The sequence below is a fragment of the Mirounga angustirostris genome, unplaced genomic scaffold (genome assembly GCF_029215605.1).
Source record: "Mirounga angustirostris isolate CCGP_5_RB_7025 unplaced genomic scaffold, mMirAng1.0.hap1 SCAF_6, whole genome shotgun sequence".
Classification (NCBI taxonomy): domain Eukaryota; kingdom Metazoa; phylum Chordata; class Mammalia; order Carnivora; family Phocidae; genus Mirounga; species Mirounga angustirostris.
This window is the reverse complement of record NW_026991714.1, coordinates 46,645,332-46,664,782: the sequence shown is the minus strand read 5'-3', so window position 1 is coordinate 46,664,782 and position 19,451 is coordinate 46,645,332.

The following is a 19,451-nucleotide window of genomic DNA, read 5'->3' as shown; positions in this document are numbered from 1 at the left end:
TCTTAAAAAAAAAAAAAAGCACTTCTTTCACATATGCATGTTGTTTTCTCACCAAATTGTAAATCCAAATACCGTAAGCGTGTCATTTTTAGCTTAATGTTTCCTATGGTCTCTAGCAGTGTGTGTGTGTATCCATCAGCAGCTCATTGCATGTTTATGAAAACTAATGACTGTGATTGTAATACTGTGCCCGACGTCCTGGCAGCAATAGCTGTGATGAGCACAGCATGACCTACAGTTTTCTAGTCACTATGTTGTACACCTGACACTAATGTAACATTGTGTGTCAATTATATTTCAATTAAAAAAAATAACAATGATGACTGTGATCAAATGGGAGCTTATTATGTGCCAGGCTCTACTCTAATATTTTCACTATATGAATTAGGGCATTTAATCCTCAAAATAAGTCTATGAAGTAGGTAACATTAGTCTTATTTTATAAGTGAAGTAACAAATACCCAAAAAAGTTAAGCAGCTTACCCAAGGTCTACAGTAGTCTGGGGTCAGGACTGAACCAAGATCTCTCAGAATTCACAGCTTGCCCTCAACCAATTAGCTACACAGCCTTTAAAGGATAGGTAACCACAAAAAACTATAGTAGATAAAAAGGCTATTATATGAATACTGACTGAAAACATTGAGAACATTGGTGTCTAAGAGGTAATATGATTAGAATCCATAAATTCAAACTCTCTCTTTAAAGAATAACATTTCCTATCTTATAAGGCTATTTTTTTTTCATAAGGCTATTTTGAGGACTAATTGAAATGAAGTACATAAAATGCCTAGCACAGTACCTAGAACACAGTAAGGTTCAAACAAGTTTTTTTTCTCTTTTTCAGTTGTGAATAGTATAGAAAATATACTCAAACTTATTCTCCATATCATAAAATCATAGGGCAAGGAAACATGCTTTACATTCATAATGTTTGAATGTCAGATAAAAGGAAATGTTGTTTTAAATGTATCTGCTATATGGGCCCGTGGGTGGTGTAGTCAGTTAAGCATTGGACTCTTGGTTTCAGCTCAGGTCATGATCTCAGGGTCGTAAGCCCCACATAGTGCTCCTCGTTGAGCTTGGAGTCTGCTAAAGTTTCTCTCTCCCTCTCCCTCTGCCCCTCCCTGTGCGCGCTCCCTCTCCCTCTCTCTCAAATATATATATCTGCTATAGATATAAAATAAAAATACATCAACGATAGTTTAGCAAAAGCTATGAATCATGGTCCCTTGGATGACATCAAAAAGAGATTTACTTAGCTTTTGCAGGTGATGGCATCTCACAATACATTCCTCTCACCCTTTTGCTGGGAATAGAGCACTGGAGTCTATGGAACCTGGACCATGAAGTTTATCCAGCAACAATAATCATACCATCTACTACTATTCACTGAACAATTATGCAGCTCATATGTATCAACACTTTTCACAAAACACTGATGAAATCCATGCTGCTATTATTATGACTGTTGTTGCGCTGTTATTATACAAATGAGGAAATTGGTGTGTGAAGAGTTTAGGTACCTTACCCCAAGTTACAGTGCTTGTGAGTGACATAGCCAGTTTTAAGTGTATGTCTGTCTGACTCTGGAGCCCAACCTCTTAATCACTCAGTCTGTTTTTAGTCAATCTGTAATCTACTATTGCTTTGGATTTTTTTCTTTTATGAAGGAAAATTTTTAGTGTGATTCATTACATTATAAATAAATACTAGCTGCTTTTAAAAACTCATTCAAGCCAAACAAACAAGCAATGCAACTTCTTTTAATTTAACACAAAGAGGAGACATAAACAAATTACAATTTATGTAGTCTGAATTCCAATACCGTAAAAACAGAGGCACAATGTACATTTATCTATCCACATAGTCTTTTCCTAGAATGTCTGAAACCAGCAATGACATCATTGAGGGGTAGACTAACTTCACACCATATGACAATATGGTGATGTGTTCTGAGTATGCTTTTATCTTGCTTTTTTAAAAGGTCATAAGGGTAATACATCAAATAAGGTATTTTTAAAAATTCAGCCTTTTCCAAGTCGGCAACACTCTCCAGTCTTTACACCTCTATATTTTCATTGCTGCTTTTATGGCGATTCTCTCTTTTTTTGATACTCTCTTAATTTGATACCTACCACTGCCTTCTAGTTATGGTCTGGCCTCTTACTTTAAAAAATGCCCCTGTAAAAAAATGGCTTGCTTGAAAATTCTGTCTCCTATAGGAGAATATAAGTTTTAAATATTTATGTTGGACCTGCTCACTGAAATAAAAATGTGAACAATGAAGGCAATCACCCAGTCTTTGCCATAACTATCTGAACTCTCCTTTTTCCACCACATAAAGAAGCAGAAAGATGAACACAGAATTCAGAGACTTTAATTTAACATGACGGTGGTTTGGGGGCCCCAGCATCTGATGGTAGTAATTAGACTCCTGCTGCCAAATTCAGTGTTTTGAAGTTGAGACAAAGCTTTCATTTAAACCTAACTTTCAACTGTTCATAAAGTTTGAAGTTATTTTCATTGTTTTGTCAGACATTTCAAAGGCTGTTTTTCAGTGATTATCCTGAAACTCCAGAGATACCCACTAAAAGATACTTTTCTTCTTAAATACTTTGAAATGTTATGTTATTGTGCACTACGCTTCCATCATTTCCAGCTTTGTATTTCTGATTCTTCGACCAGCCCCAGAGTCTTTAAGGCCTAAGGCTATTCCAAAGGGAGTTAAGATCCTGAACAAATCAGTCTACATGCTCCTTTCACATCTTCTGCCCTAAAAGGCTTTATTTGGATAAGATATTTAAATTAAAATTTAAATTGGAAAATTCCAAAATGGCAATACAGTCCAGAAGGGTGTATATGGAAGAGAAAAGGGGCAATCCTTTCATTGAAAATAAGACATGCTACATTCTGGTTATATATACATAGGAGCTCCTCACCAATCTTTTTTTTATATGGTGGAGAAATACAAATTTCTCCTAACCAAATGCCTATCAGATTCTACACAGGGTGCCTTTGTGGTTTAGTCGGTTAAGTGTCTGACTCTTGGTTTCGGCTGTCTCAGGGTCGTGAGATGGAGCCCCGAGTTGGCTCTGTGCTCAGTGTGGAGTCTGCTTGAGATTCTCTCTCTCTCTCCCTTTTCTTTTGCCCCTCCCCCTGCTTGCACTTTCTCTCTCTAAATTAAATAATCTTTTTTAAAAAATATGCACATATCAATTTATTTTGTTGTTGCTGTTAGAATTAAGCCTTTAATTTAAACCATCATTTTGGTCAGTCAAAAAAATAACATATGTAGCACCTATGAAGTTATCCTTGTACAGTTCTTCACTACTATTTATTCTGCCTGCAATGAAATCCAGTGCCATCAATTAATAAAAGTTGCTCAAGTTACATTTAATAATCAGAAGAGATAACACTTTTCTAAACATATTGGTGGTAGAATAAATAAGGGCCACCAAATATATCCAGGTCCTAATCCCTGGAATCTGGGAATATTACCATAAATGACAAAAGGAATTTTGCAGATATAGTTAAGAATTTTGAGACGGGAAGATTTCCCTGGATAATCCAGGCAGGCAAGGCTTAAGTGCAATTAGAATTATCCTTTTAAGAGGAAGGCAGAGGGTGACTTGACTACAGAAGGGAAGAAGGCCATGTAATTACTGAAGAAGAGATCAGAGTGATGTGGCCAGAAACCAAGACACGTCAGCAGCCTCTAGAAACTGGGAGAAGCAAGAAATGCAATTCTTGCTGGAAGCTTCTAGAAGGAACCATTCCCACTGACACATTTTAGCCCCATAAAACTCGTTTCAGACTTCTGATCTCTACATCTATAAGAGAGCAAATTTCTGTTGTTTTAAACCAGAAAGTTTGTGGTGATTTTTTATAGCAGCAATAGGAAACTGAGACAGCATTGTACATACATGGCTATATTTTATAAACAGAAGTGAGGTCACAGGGCAAACCACTGCCACCAGAATTGGAGAAACAGACCAACGAACAGAGAGAATCACAATTTACCAGAGCAAAAACCCACCAGCAGAAACCTCCAGGAACCAGTGCCCCAATAGGAAAATATGAATCTCAATCAACAAATTGCTGAAGGCTCAATTTAGACAAATCTGAATGAAATTCCAGGTGGCCCCCAACTTTTGGGAGTTTTACTTCCTGGAGCTCTGGATCAAGTTTTCCCAGTGAATATCAGAGAAAACTCCCCTTGGGTTTCTGGCAGGGAGAGAGGAAAAGTAACCATTTTGAAATATGCCAGAGCATGCTGTTCTTAACAAGGCCTGTGCTCAAGTGAAATTATTTGCCAGAGCCAACCCATTAGGGTTTGATCAGAGACTAACTGACCCCTCTGGTCTTCCATGTGGGGGAAGGGAAATATTCAACTCTACTCCCTGCCCCGATCTGACCCACCTAAAATGTGGAAATGGATGACTGAAAAGCATTTGTGAAGTTCACAGCTCAGATACATTGGCTCACTAAAAAACTTAGCCCTAATCATAGGGCTATAGTACACTTCCCCTCCCCTTACACCTTATCAGCACATCACTATAGGCCTGTTTATGAGAATTCCTTTCACCCAGTACATCATATCTAACTTTCAAAAAAAAAAATTACAAGGCATTCGTAAAGGCAAAAAACATAGTTTGAAGAGACAACACAAGCATCAGAACTAGCCTTAGATATGGCAGGGATATTGGAATTATTGAAATAAGAATTTAAAACAACTATGATGAATACACTAATGGGTCTAATGGAAAAAATAGACAACATGCTAAAATAGATGGATGATGTAAGTAGGGAGATGGAAATTCTAAAAACGACTCAAAAAGAAGTGCTAGAGATCAAAAACACTGTAACATAAATGAAGAAACCCTTTGGTGGGCTCGTTAGTTGAGGAAAGAAACTAAGGATATGTCAATAGAAACTTCCAAAATGAAAAGCAAAGAGAAAAAACACTGACGTGTGAGGACTAAACCAGAATAGAATATCCAAGAACAGTGGGACAAATGCAAGATAAATGCCCGAAAACTACACCTAGTCAAAATGTAGAAATTCAAAGATAAAGAAACAATCCTGAAAGAAGCCAAAGAGAAAAACACCTTACATACAGAGGAAGAAAGATAAGATTTGCATCCAACTTCTCGGAAACCATGCAAGCAAGAAGTCAGTGGAGTGAAATATTTAAAGTGTTGAGAGAAGAAATGAAATAAGACATTCAAAAAAAATTAAAACAATACTTATTTTATATAAGGCATAAAGTATGTTTTTCAAACAAAACTATGTGAATAAAATCAAATACAAACAAAATATGAGAAAAGAATACCCAAGAATCATAAATTATTCCTATTTCAATCTTTAAGACTGTTTCTTGGATTAGAAGCCACAAAATATTGCAGAAGCTTAACTGATAACTGAGCTACAACTCAGAGGGTAATCAGAAGAGATGTTGCTGGTGGAAATGAAATTGATGCCCACACAGAAAAAGACGGTTCCTCTCAGTAACACAACACATAAATATGAGAGAAAATAACAATATCAACTTACTGCCCACTTGCCATATGTAAATTTGTGTATGTGGGCTAACCCATTTAAGTGGATTAACACAACTATTCCCATTTTAGAAACACAGAAATGTTAAGCAATTCAGTCAAGGCAACACAAGTGGTGAACACAGACAAGCTGGCTCCAGGGTCTGCCAAGCACTAGGCTATCCTCGGTGAACTCTAAAATGGAACTGCGTTCTTTTCCTCCCTAGGACATATAAATTGGCTATTGTCTGAGCTTCCAGTTTGAAGTACCAATTCAAATGGCCATCCTTATTTAGGTTTACAAAAGATAAAATTACACATTTTAAACACCTCTAATCCAAATTTGTTATGATTTTTCCAAATAAAAATGATTTTATTTGAAAGTCTTTAAACCAGATAATTACCCCTTTAATTATCTCCCAAGGTCAAATCCCATAAAATTTTTAATTTCAATGTAAAGGAAATTCCTTGCATTCATTTGCTTAAATTTATTTCTTTCAACCATAGGGCGTTATGTTGAGTAAGAACATATTCATTAGGCCTACAGCCTTCAAGATTTTGTAAATGACAAATATATCTATTCTAAGGTAGTACTTTCCCAATTCTTTTTATTTTATTTTATTTTATGTTATTTTATTTTATTTTATTTTATTTTAATGTTATGTTAGTCACCATACAATACATCATTAGTTTTTGATGAAGTGATCCACGATTCCTTATTTTTGTATAACACCCAGGGCTCCATGCAGTACATGCCCTCCTTAACACCCATCACCAGGCTAACCCATCCCCCCACCCACCGCCCCTCTAAAACCCTCAGTTTGTTTCTCAGAGTCCATAGTCTCTCATGGTTCATCTCTCCCTCCGATATCCCCCCTCATTTTTCCCTTCCTTCTCCTAATGTCCTCCATGCTATTCCTTATGTTCCACAAATTAGTGAAACCATATGATAATTGGCTTTCTCTGTTTGACTTATTTCACTTAGCATAATCTCCTCCAGTCCCGTCCATGTTGATGTAAAAGTTGGGTATTCATCCTTTCTGATGGCTGACTAATAGTCCATTGTATCTATGGACCACATCTTCTTTATCCATTCATCTGTTGAAGGGCATCTCGGCTCCTTCCACAGTGTGGCTATTGCCGACATTGCTGCTATGAACACTGGGGTGCATATGGCCCTTCTTTTCACTACATCTGTGTCTTTGGGGTAAATACCGAGTAGTGCAATTGCTGGGTCATAAGGTAGCTCTCTTTTTAATTTTTTGAGGCACCTCCACAGTGTTTTCCAAAGTGGTGTACCAGCTTGTGTTCCCACCAACAGTGTAAGAGAGTTCCCTTCCTCCACATCTTTGCCAACATTTGTTGTTCTCTGCCTCGTCAATTTTTGCCATTCTAACTGACATAAGTAAGGTGGTATCTCAATGTGGTTTTGATTTGAATTTCCCTGATGGCTAATGATGATGAACATTTTTTCATGTGTCTGTTAGCCATTTGTATGTCTTCTTTGGAGGAGTGTCTGTTCATGTCTTCTGCCCATTTTTTGACTTGATTATTTGTCTTCTGGGTGTTGAGTTTGAGAAGTTCTTTATAGACCTTGGATACCAGCCCTTTATCTGTAGTGTCCTTTACAAATATCTTCTCCCATTCTGTGGGTTACCTCTTTGTTTTGTTGACTGTTTGCTTTGCTGTGCAGAAGCTTTTTGTCTTGATTAAGTCCCAAAAGTTCATTTTTGCTTTTGTTTCCCTAGCCTTTGGAGATGTATCCTGAAAGAAGTTGCTATGGCCGATGTCAAAGAGGTTACTGCCTATGTTCTCCTCTAGGATTTTGGTGGATTCCTGTCTCGCATTGAGGTCTTCCATCCATTTTGAGTTTATCTTTGTGTATGGTGTTAGAGAATGGTCGAGTTTCATTCTTCTGCATGTGGCTGTCCAATTTTCCCAGCAGCATTTATTGAAGAGACTCTCTTTTTTCCATTGCATATTTTTTCCTGCTTTGTCGAAGATTATTTGACCATAGAGTTGAGGGTCCATATCTGGGCTCTCTATTCTGTTCCGTTGGTCTATATGTCTGTTTTTGTGCCAGTACCATGCTGTCTTGGTGATCACTGCTTTGTAATATAGCTTGAAGTCTGGCAATGTGATGCCCCCAGCTTTGTTTTTCTTTTCCAACATTACCTTGGCGATTCGGGGTCTTTTCTGATTCTATACAAATTTTAGGATTGTTTGTTCCTGCACTTTGAAAAATGTCATTGGAATTTTGATCAGGATGGCATTGAAGGTATAGATTGCTCTGCATTGCATAGACATTTTAACAATGTTTATTCTTGGGCGCCTGGGTGGCTCAGCTGTTAAGTGTCTGCCTTCAGCTCAGGTCATGATCCCAGAGTCCTGGGATCGAGCCCCACATTGGGCTCCCTGCTCGGCCGGAAGCCTGCTTCTCCCTCTCCCACTCCCCCTGCTTGTGTTCCTGCTCTCACTAACTCTCTCTCTGTCAAATAAATAAATAAAATCTTTAAAACAACAACAACAAAAAAACAATGTTTATTCTTTTGATCCATAAGCATGGAATGTTTTTCCATCTTTTTGTGTCTTCTTCAATTTATTTCATGAGTGTTCTGTAGTTCCTAGAGTATAGATCCTTTACCTCTTTGGTTAGGTTTATTCCGAGGTATCTTATGGTTTTTGGTGCTATTGTAAATGGAATCATTTCTCTAATTCCTCTTTCTACAGTTGCATTGTTAGTGTATAAGAAAGCAACTGATTTCTGTGCATTGATTTTGTATCCTGACCCATTACTGAATTGCTGTATGAGTTCTAGTAATTTGGGGGTGGGGTCTTTTGGATTTTCCACATAAAGTATCATGTCATCTGCGAAGAGAGAGAGTTTGACTTCTTCTTTGCCAATGTGAATACCTTTTATTTCTTTTTGTTGCCTGACTGCTGTTGCCAGGACTTCTAGTACTATGTTGAACAATAGTGGCAAGAGTGAGCATCCTTGACGTGTTCCTGATCTTAAGGGAAAGGTCTCATCTTTTCCCCATTGAGGATGATATTTGCTGTCAGTTTTTCATAGATGGATTTTATGAACTTGAGGAATGTTCCCTCTATCGCTATACTCTGAAGAGTTTAAATTAGGAAAGGACGCTTTATTTTGTCAAGTGCTTTTTCTGCATCAACTGAGAGGACCATATGGTTCTTCTCTCTCCTCTTATTAATGTGTTCTATCACATTGATTGACTTGCGAATGTTGAACCACCCTTGCATCCCGGGGACAAATCCCGCTTGGTCGTGGTGGATGATCCTTTTAATGTATTGTTGGATCCTATTAGCTAGGATTTTGTTGAGAATTTTGGAATCCATATTCATCATGGATATCGGTCTGAAATTCTCCTTTTTGATGGGGTCTTTGCCTGGTTTGGGGATTAAAGTAATGCGGGCCTCATAGAATGAGTCTGGAAGCTTTTCTTCTGTTTCTGTTTTTTGAAACAGCTTCAGGAGCATAGTAATATTTCTTCTTTGAATGTTTGGTAGAATTCCCCAGGGAATCCATCAGGCCCTGGGCTCTTGTTTTTTGGGAGGTTTTTGATCACTGCTTCAATCTCGTTACTGGTTATTGGCCTATTCAGGTTGTCAATTTCTTCCTGTTTCAGTCTTGGCAGTTTATAGGTTTCCAGAAGGCATCCATTTCTTCCACGTTGCTTAATTTATTGGCATATAGTTGTTGATAATAATTTCTAATAACTGTTTCTATTTCCTTGGTGTTAGTCGTGATCTCTCCCCTTTCATTCATAATTTTATTAATTTGGGTCCGTTCTCTTTTCTTTTGGATAAGTCTGGCCAGTGGTTTATCAATCTTATTAATTCTTTCAAAGAACCAGCTTCTAGTTTCATTGACCTGGTCTACCGTGTTTCTGGTTTCTAATTCATTGATCTCTTCTCTAATCTTAATTATTTCTCTTCTAATGTGTGGCTTGGGCATCATTTGTTGCCTTTTCTCTAGTTCTTTAAGGTGTAGAGTTAGTTGGTGAATTTGGGATTTTTCTATTTTTTTGAGTGAGGCTTGGATGGCTATGTAGTTTCCCCTTAGGACCACCTTTGCAGTATCCCATAGGTTTTGGACCAATGTGTTTTTGTTCTCATTGGTTTCCATGAATTGTTTAAGTTCTTCTTTGTTTTCCTGGTTGACCCAAACATTCTTTTTTTTTTTTTAAGATTTTATTTATTTATTTATTTATTTATTTATTTATTTGACAGAGAGATAGAGAGAGCACAAGTAGGCAGAGAGGCAGGCAGAGGGAAAGGGAGAAGCAGGCTCTCCACTGAGCAGGGAGCCCGACATGGGGCTTGATCCCAGGACCCTGGGATCATGACCTGAGCCAAAGGCAACTGCTAAACCAACTGAGCCACCCAGGCGCCCCAGACCCAAACATTCTTGAGCAGAGTGGTCTTTAGCCTCCAAGTGTTTGAATTTCTTCCACGTTTTTTCTTGTGATTGAGTTCCAGTTTTAAGGCATTATGGTCTGAGAATATGCAGGGAATAATCTCGATCTTTTGGTGTCGTTTGAGACCTGATTTGTGACCCAGTATGTGGTCTATTCTGGAGAAAGTTCCATGTGCTCTCGAGAAGAATGAGTATTCTGTTGTTTTAGGGTGGAATGTTCTGTATATATCTATGAGGTCCATCTGGTCCAGTGTGTCATTCAAAGCTCTTGTTTCTTTGTTGATTTTCTGCTTAGATGATCTGTCTATTGCTGAGAGTGGAATATTGAGGTCTCCTACAATTAATGTATTTTTATCACTATGACTCTTTATGTTGCTTAACAGTTGGCTTATGTAGCTGGCTGCTCCCATGTTGGGGGTGTAGATATTTACAATTATTAGATCTTCTTGTTGGATTGACCCTTTAAGAATGATAGAGTGTCCTTCTGTGTCTCTAACTACAGTCTTTAGCTTAAAATCTAATTTGTCTGATATAAGAATTGCTACCCCAGCTTTCTTTTGAGGTCCATTGGCATGGAAGATGGATCTCCATCCCTTCACTTTCAGTCTGGATGTATCTTTATGTTCAAAATGAGTCTCTTGTAGACAGCATATGGAAGGGTCCTGTCTTTTTATCCAATCTGCAACCCTGTGCCGTTTTATGGGAGCATTTAGGCCATTCATGTTGAGACTGATTGTTGAAAGATATGAATTTATTGTCATCATATTGCCTGTGAAGACCTTGTTTCTATAGATTGTCTCTGTAAATTTCTGTTCTGTATCACTCTTGGGGTCTTTCTCCTTTTATAGAACCCCCCTTAATATTTCTTGCAGGGCTGGCTTAGTGGTCAATTACTCTTTCAGTTTCTGCCAGTCTTGGAAGCTCTGCATCTCTCCATCTATTCTAAATGACAGCCTTGCCAGATAAAGTTTTCTTGGCTGCATGTTCTTCCCGTTTAGTACCCTGAATATGTCTTGCCAGGCCTCTCTGGCTTGCCAGGTCTCTGTGGATAGGTCTGATGTTATTCTGATGTTCCTCCCTCTGTACGTAAGGACTCTCTTCCCCCAACTGCCCTTAAGATGTTTTCCTTGGTTCTAAGATTTGCGAGTTTTACTATTACATGCCGGGGTGTTGGCCTGTTTTCCTTGATCTTGGGAGGGGTCCTCTCTGCCTCTAGGACATGAATGTTTGTTTCATTCCCCAGATTAGGGAAGTTCTCAGCTAAGATTTGCTCAAATATATCTTCTAGTCCTCTCTCTCTCTCTCCACCCCCTCAGGGATTCCAATAATTCTGACACTGGAACATTTCATGGTGTCACTTATTTCTCTGATTCTATTTTCATGGATTCTGAGTTGTTTTTCCCTGGCCTCCTCTTTTCCCTTTTTGTCTATTAATTGGTCTTCTAGGTCACTAATTCGTTCTTCTGCCTCACTTACCCTACCTGTTAGATTGTCTAGATTAGACTGGATCTCATTGATAGCATTCTTAAGTTCTGCCAATTCAGCTTTCATTTCTGCCCTTAGAGACTCTATGTTGCCATTAATTGACTTCTCCATTCTAGCTATTGTCTTCACAATTGCTACCCTGAATTCCATTTCTGACATCTTGGTTATATCTGTATCCATTTGTAAATCTGTGGCATAAGTCATAGTCTCTGAGTCTTTCCTACTTTGGGGGTTCCTCCTCCCAGTCATTCTGTTGAGGGGTGGTTGAGGGAATGTACAGAGTCCAAATTATTGACCACAACCCAAGCAAGATGCACCTGTTTTATAGGGACCTTAGGGTTACTGGCCTCTTGCTTTCTCAGCCTGTCTTCTGGGGGAGGGGCCTGCCTTCCTGTTACTCAGGCAACCCTGTTTGGGCAGAGTTGCCCTGCCCCCTTTGGGGGGGAATGGGCTCAGTGAAAACCGGTTTTGGGGGGGCTTTTGTTCTCTGGTGGCTTTCCCTGGTGGCTTTCCACGTCTCTTCCGAGAGTCATAGCAGAAGAGATTGTTTCCAAACCTCTGCCTCAGAACAGAGAGATTGCAGTCTGTTCTTCAGTGAGTTCTCCAGGCCACACTATCTCCATTTCTGTCTGTGCTGCTATAAACTGCAGCATCCTGGCTTGTGCGCCCCTCAGCAGGGCTCCCAGTCCTCACCTCCAGGTCCGGGCATGGGGGCACGTCTCTGCCCTTTGTGCTTCTCAAACCGCCAGCCACCCCCAGTTCACACACGTGACCCTGCCACTCCAGGTTTTAGTCCGGGGGGGCTGCCCTAAAGTCCTTTCCCCATGGCTACCAGTCTGTGAGTCTATGCTCCATCCCCACATGGAGGCTTTTGCAATCCTGTGTTATTTCACCTTTTTGGCTCCACTGCTTATGGTAGCTCCCTCCTCCTTCCATTTATCTTCTGATATTTGCCCGCAGAATCATGGCTCCCGCTTCATACCTCGAAACCAACCACCTGTGATACTCTGCTTGTAGAGATCCAGATCTATCTTCTTACATCTCAGGCTGATTTCATGGGTATTCAGAGTGGTCTGGTAGATATCCAGCTCAATTCCAGGGACAAGTTGGAATAGGGTCCCCTACTCCTCTGCCATCTTCTCCTTGAACCTAACTCTTTGCAGTAAAGGAAACTCAGGCCAAGTGAGTTTACATCATTTGTCTGGGGTCTTACAAATTCTGCTGGCCAAGTACTTATCTGTCCTGACCAGATGTCCAGTGTCCTGTATTGTTTAACAATTCCTCTAGAAGGTTTGGTTTGGGTTGGAAAGCTGGAAATACTTTGAGAGTAAATTGTTTTCATAATATTAGTAAATGTTCTTTTCTAAAAATAAATTCTGTGTTTAGTGTCTATATTTCTGTAAGAAATAAAAGGGAAAATCTGCCAGACCTCTGACTATAGCAGAATTGCTGGCAGGGAGCACAGCTGTGATTACACATACAGATCTCCCCATTAACTTTTTTTCCTCAAGTGGTTTTAAAAACCAACCATTACACATTTCTACATGAGTAACGAAACAGGACCTGAATATTTGTATTTTTTACAGCATCAAACTAGTATGCTCTTAGAGCCACTCATAGTAATATTTCATTCAAGTAAAATTATCAATCAATACTAAAATTATTGTGTGACAGTTTGGTGAGGATCAGATTGTCTACACAGTCTCAATGTATCTCCCCACAAATTAGTTATTCATTACAAAGGGAAAAATAAATTACAATGGAGAAACCTGATAGAAACCACCTAAAGAAGTGATCAGTCACCATCACCAGCAATGAGACAAACTGACATCATGTACTTTCTGAGGCTGATAAGACACAGCATCAACTCCTGTGGAATTCTAATCAAAAATGCGTAGTCTGAATCTAGTCATGAGAAAATGGCAGAAAAAGGCAAAATTGAAGGACATTTTATAAAGTAAATGGCTTGTCATGAGAAGGTTGTGAAAGACAAAGAATTAAGAACTGTTTCAGATTAAAGGAGATTAGAGATGTGGCAGCTAAATCTAATATGTGATCCTGGATTCTAGAATCCTGGATTATGATACTTCTTGGCTCCATTCTTGGACATCATTAAGACAATTGGTGAAGTTTGAATAAGGTCTGGAGATTTGATAATAGTATTGTATCAATATTAGTTCTCTGATTTTGACAACTATACTGCAATTATGAAAGAAAATGTTCTTGTTCTTAGGAAAAACACATTGAAGTATTTTAATGTAACAGGACATCATGTCTGTAAACTTACTCCCTAATGATTCTAAGGGAAAAAAATATTTGTAAAAATACATACTCTTTTAATTTTTTTGTGATTAAATTTGAAAACATTCCACACATCCCCAAAAGTTGCAAATATAGTACAAGGAACTCTAGTATATGCTTTTCCCAGACTCTCCAGTTGTTAACTTCTTTTTCCTCCAAGTTTTTATTTAAATTAAATAGTTTCAGGTGTAGAATTTAGTGATTTGTCACTTACATACAACACCCGGTGCTCATCCCAACAAGGACTCTCTTTAATCCCCATCACCTATTTCTCCCATCCCTCCACCCTCCTCCCCTCTGGTAACCAGCAGTTTGTTCTCTGTAGTTAAGAGTCTGTTTCTTATTTTGCCTCTCTTTTTTCTCCCTTATGTTCATTTGTTTCTTAAATTCCACATGAGTGAAATCATGTGGTGTTTGTCTTTCTCTGACTAATTTGCTTAGGATAATTCTCTCTAGCTCCATTGTTACAAATGGCAAAATTTCTTTTTTTATAGCTGAGTAATATTCCATTGTGTGTGTGTGTGTGTGTGTACATATATATTTATATATATATATACACAGTTTCTTTATCCATTCATCCATTGATGTACATTTGGGCTCTTTCCATAATTTGGCTACTGTTTTTATTTTATTTTATTTTATTTATTTTTTTGTCAGAGAGAGAGAACAAGCACAAGCAGGGGGAGTGGCAGGCAGAAGGAGAAGGTCTTGAGCAAGGAGCCTGATGTGGGACTTGATACCAGGACCCTGGGATCATGACCTGAGCTGAAGGCAGACATTTAACCGACTAAGCCACCCAGGTGTTGTTCATAATGCTGTTAAAAATCGGGGTGCATGTATCCCTTTGAGTTAGTGTTTTTGCATTTTTTGGGTAAAGATCTAGTAGTGCTATTGCTGGATCATAGAGTGTTTCTATTATGAACTTTTTCTTTTTCTTTTTCTTTTTTTTTTAAGATGGGAGGCCTTGCTGGCTGCCCAGGTAGGAGAGCTAGGATTTTTTTTTTTTTTAAAGATTTTATTTATTTATTTGAGACAGAGAGAGCACATGAGAGGGGGGAGGGTCAGAGGGAGAAGCAGGCTCCCCGCCGAGCAGGGAGCCCGATGCGGGACTCGATCCCGGGACTCCAGGATCATGACCTGAGCCGAAGGCAGCCGCCTAACCAACTGAGCCACCCAGGCGCCCTATTATGAACTTTTTGAAGAACCTCCATACTGGTTTCCAGAGTGGCTACATCAGTTTGCATTCCCACAGACTGTGCAAGAGGGTTCGGCCTTTCTCCACATCCTCACCATTTTTTGTGTTTTTGATTTTAGCCATTCTAACAGGTGTGAGGTGATCTCATTGTAGTTTTGATTTGTATTTCCCTGATGATGAGTGATGTTGACCCAGTTGTTAACGTTTTATCACATTTGTGTAATTATTCTGTCTCATCCTAGTCTTACAAATCCCAGGTATGCTAAAAATTATTTCAAAATAAAAAGCCACAAAAATTAAGAGTGAATACTTTCTACTTCTTTTTGCTTGCTAAGTAGGTGGCATAAAGTAGTGGTTAAGAACATTGTTTTTGGTAAGAGATGCCCAAAACAAGTCCTAGCTCTTTTGTTTACTATTGTGACATTTTTCTGTGAGCTTGTTTTCTAATACATAAAATGATAAAGGGCATTAGTGTGGGAATCTAATGTATGTTAACTGGCAGCACCATTAATCAGCACACAATAAGGAGATGATGTTATTATTTTTGCCTCTTCTGTTTCTCTCTTTTCCATGTATCCTTCTTCTTGATGTAATTATAATAATTCCATTGCTTACTTTTAAAGCTTTATCTTTTCCTTTTACTCCAGGGTACTCAGGACTCGTTTCTTTTGCGGAAAACTAATTTACCATTCTCAGATATCTATATTCTGGACTTTGAGGACTAGAAATGCATACCTTTCTAGTGAAGTAGTCATATTATTTCTCTGTGGGGGGTGGCGGTTATCTGATTTTTCACTTTGCATTTTGAGTCTATAGTTTGGAACCTGTTAGTAAAATTTATATTATTTATAGGACCTGCACATATTTAAAAGTCAAATGTTGAAAAATAAGTAGAAAATGTTTGTTTTATTGGGTTGGATTGTATTTCTTTTACCTATTTGTTTCTTCTCATTCAGGCTTACATATGTGACCAATATAAAAATAACATCTATGAGTTATTTTATTGAAGTAGGTGAATATTTACTTGTTATTACAATACATTGTTAGCTTTACCAGTACTTACAATTTATTAAACCTCAAATCTTTGCTGAGAAAACTTGTGGGAAAAGGACAATTACACATTGTATTACATGAAACACTTCATCTGGAAAAGGGGAATCGTCTGTATTAGTAAAAATATTACTCATGAAGTAGGAAGTACTTTGTGGTTCAAATCTCTAGAACTGAACAGACATTAAATATAGTCATAAGTCTATAATTCAGCTACTTTACCGCAGTAATTTATTCATTGAACTAATAATAGTAAAACCATTAATAGCCCTTAGATCACATTGCTCAGTGGTGTTTCTCCTTTATGATATCTTTCTCCTTCTCCTCCTCTTTCTTTTATTTTTATTTTTTAAGATTTTATTTATTTATTTGAGAGAGAGAGATTGAAAGAGAACACAAGAGGGGAGGGCATCAAAGGGAGAAGCAGACTCCCCAAAGAGCAGGGAGCCCAATGCGGGACTTGATCCCTGAACTAGATCCAGGGGCTCTGGGATCATGACCCAAGCCAAAGGCAGGTGCTTAAACAACTGAGCTACCCAGGCTCCCCTCTTTCTTCTTTTAAACTAAATTATATGACAGCTGTTTAATCAAAACAACTATTGGTAGTGGGCAATTGATAAAGAAAATGTTAGATAAGAAAATAGAAGTTTATTTTTGAATCCTACCAAAAATGATAAAACTTAGGAAAACATACATTTGATGTTGTTTTATGATATTTAAACTCAGTGAATAAAGAAAGCATTTACTTGGAAATGATTTATCTGACATTCTCTTTGTTATACATATTATTACTAGATTATACTAGATTATTAGCTATTCCATGGCCAACTCTGTACTTCAGTAATGCCTTGTACATAGCAGGACCTTAATATGTATTTGGTAAATCATGTTAGAGAAAATAATCTCAATTAAATTTTATTATAATGAAGAACTTGGAACTAATGCTTATTTCTTAAATCATTGGCCAATGACTTGCTTATAATCCTCACAACCAATAAATTATTGAATAACAGCAGGAATGCTTTCAAAAATGAAACAAAGCACATTATTTTGCTGTTGCATAATACCATTAATATACCCATATTGGAAGAACTGGATTAAGTTAAAGAAAAGTAATAATAAACCTGGAAGACTTCCAGATGATAATTAATATCAAGGTGATTGGAAATACTCATATAAAAATATTTTTTTTTCATATAAAAATTTTTGAATAGAATCTTAAGAATTGGGAAAGTTGGGGGGAAAGATGGCGGAGGAGTAGGGGACCCTAATCCAACCAAACCCTGGAATTGAGCTGCATCTCTACCAGAACACTCTGAACACCCACAAAATCAGCTTGAGATGTAAAAAGCTAGATCTGGATATCTACAAACAGAATATCACAGGAGTTTGGTTTCAAGGTATGAAATGGGGAGCTGTGCTGCAGGCAAATATCAGAGGATAAATGGAAGGAGGAGGGAGCCATCAGGATCCTACACCACCAGTGAGTGATAGCCTCCCATGCTGGGGACCAGGAACAGACTCGCAGACTGGTAGTGGTGGGGAAAGGACTTTAGGGCAGCCCCCAGATGGAAACCTGGAGCAGGGCTGTACGTGTGAACAGCGGGTGGCTGGCAGTTTGAGAAGGACAAAGGGCAGAGATATGTCCTGACCAGGAGGTGAGGACTGGGAGCCCTGCTGAGGGGCGCACAAGCCAGGATGCTGCAGTTTATAGCAGCACAGACAGAAATGGAGATAGTGTGGCCTGGAGAACTCACTGAAGAACAGACTGCAATCTCTCTGTTCTGAGGCAGAGGTTTGGAAACAATCTCTTCTGCTATGACTCTCGGAAGAGACGTGGAAAGCCACCAGGGAAAGCCACCAGAGAACAAAAGCCCCCCCAAAACCGGTTTTCACTGAGCCCATTCCCCCCCAAAGGGGGCAGGGCAACTCTGCCCAAACAGGGTTGCCTGAGTAACAGGAAGGCAGGCCCCTCCCCCAGAAGACAGGCTGAGAAAGCAAGAGGCCAGTAACCCTAAGGTCCCTATAAAACAGGTGCATCTTGCTTGGGTTGTGGTCAATAATTTGGACTCTGTACATTCCCTCAACCACCCCTCAACAGAATGACTGGGAGGAGGAACCCCCAAAGTAGGAAAGACTCAGAGACTATGACTTATGCCACAGATTTACAAATGGATACAGATATAACCAAGATGTCAGAAATGGAATTCAGGGTAGCAATTGTGAAGACAATAGCTAGAATGGAGAAGTCAATTAATGGCAACATAGAGTCTCTAAGGGCAGAAATGAAAGCTGAATTGGCAGAACTTAAGAATGCTATCAATGAGATCCAGTCTAATCTAGACAATCTAACAGGTAGGGTAAGTGAGGCAGAAGAACGAATTAGTGACCTAGAAGACCAATTAATAGACAAAAAGGGAAAAGAGGAGGCCAGGGAAAAACAACTCAGAATCCATGAAAATAGAATCAGAGAAATAAGTGACACCATGAAATGTTCCAGTGTCAGAATTATTGGAATCCCTGAGGGGGTGGAGAGAGAGAGAGAGGACTAGAAGATATATTTGAGCAAATCTTAGCTGAGAACTTCCCTAATCTGGGGAATGAAACAAACATTCATGTCCTAGAGGCAGAGAGGACCCCTCCCAAGATCAAGGAAAACAGGCCAACACCCCGGCATGTAATAGTAAAACTCGCAAATCTTAGAACCAAGGAAAACATCTTAAGGGCAGTTGGGGGAAGAGAGTCCTTACATACAGAGGGAGGAACATCAGAATAACATCAGACCTATCCACAGAGACCTGGCAAGCCAGAGAGGCCTGGCAAGACATATTCAGGGTACTAAACGGGAAGAACATGCAGCCAAGAAAACTTTATCTGGCAAGGCTGTCATTTAGAATGGATGGAGAGATGCAGAGCTTCCAAGACTGGCAGAAACTGAAAGAGTAATTGACCACTAAGCCAGCCCTGCAAGAAATATTAAGGGGGGTTCTATAAAAGGAGAAAGACCCCAAGAGTGATACAGAACAGAAATTTACAGAGACAATCTATAGAAACAAGGTCTTCACAGGCAATATGATGACAATAAATTCATATCTTTCAACAATCAGTCTCAACATGAATGGCCTAAATGCTCCCATAAAACGGCACAGGGTTGCAGATTGGATAAAAAGACAGGACCCTTCCATATGCTGTCTACAAGAGACTCATTTTGAACATAAAGATACATCCAGACTGAAAGTGAAGGGATGGAGATCCATCTTCCATGCCAATGGACCTCAAAAGAAAGCTGGGGTAGCAATTCTTATATCAGACAAATTAGATTTTAAGCTAAAGACTGTAGTTAGAGACACAGAAGGACACTCTATCATTCTTAAAGGGTCAATCCAACAAGAAGATCTAATAATTGTAAATATCTACACCCCCAACATGGGAGCAGCCAGC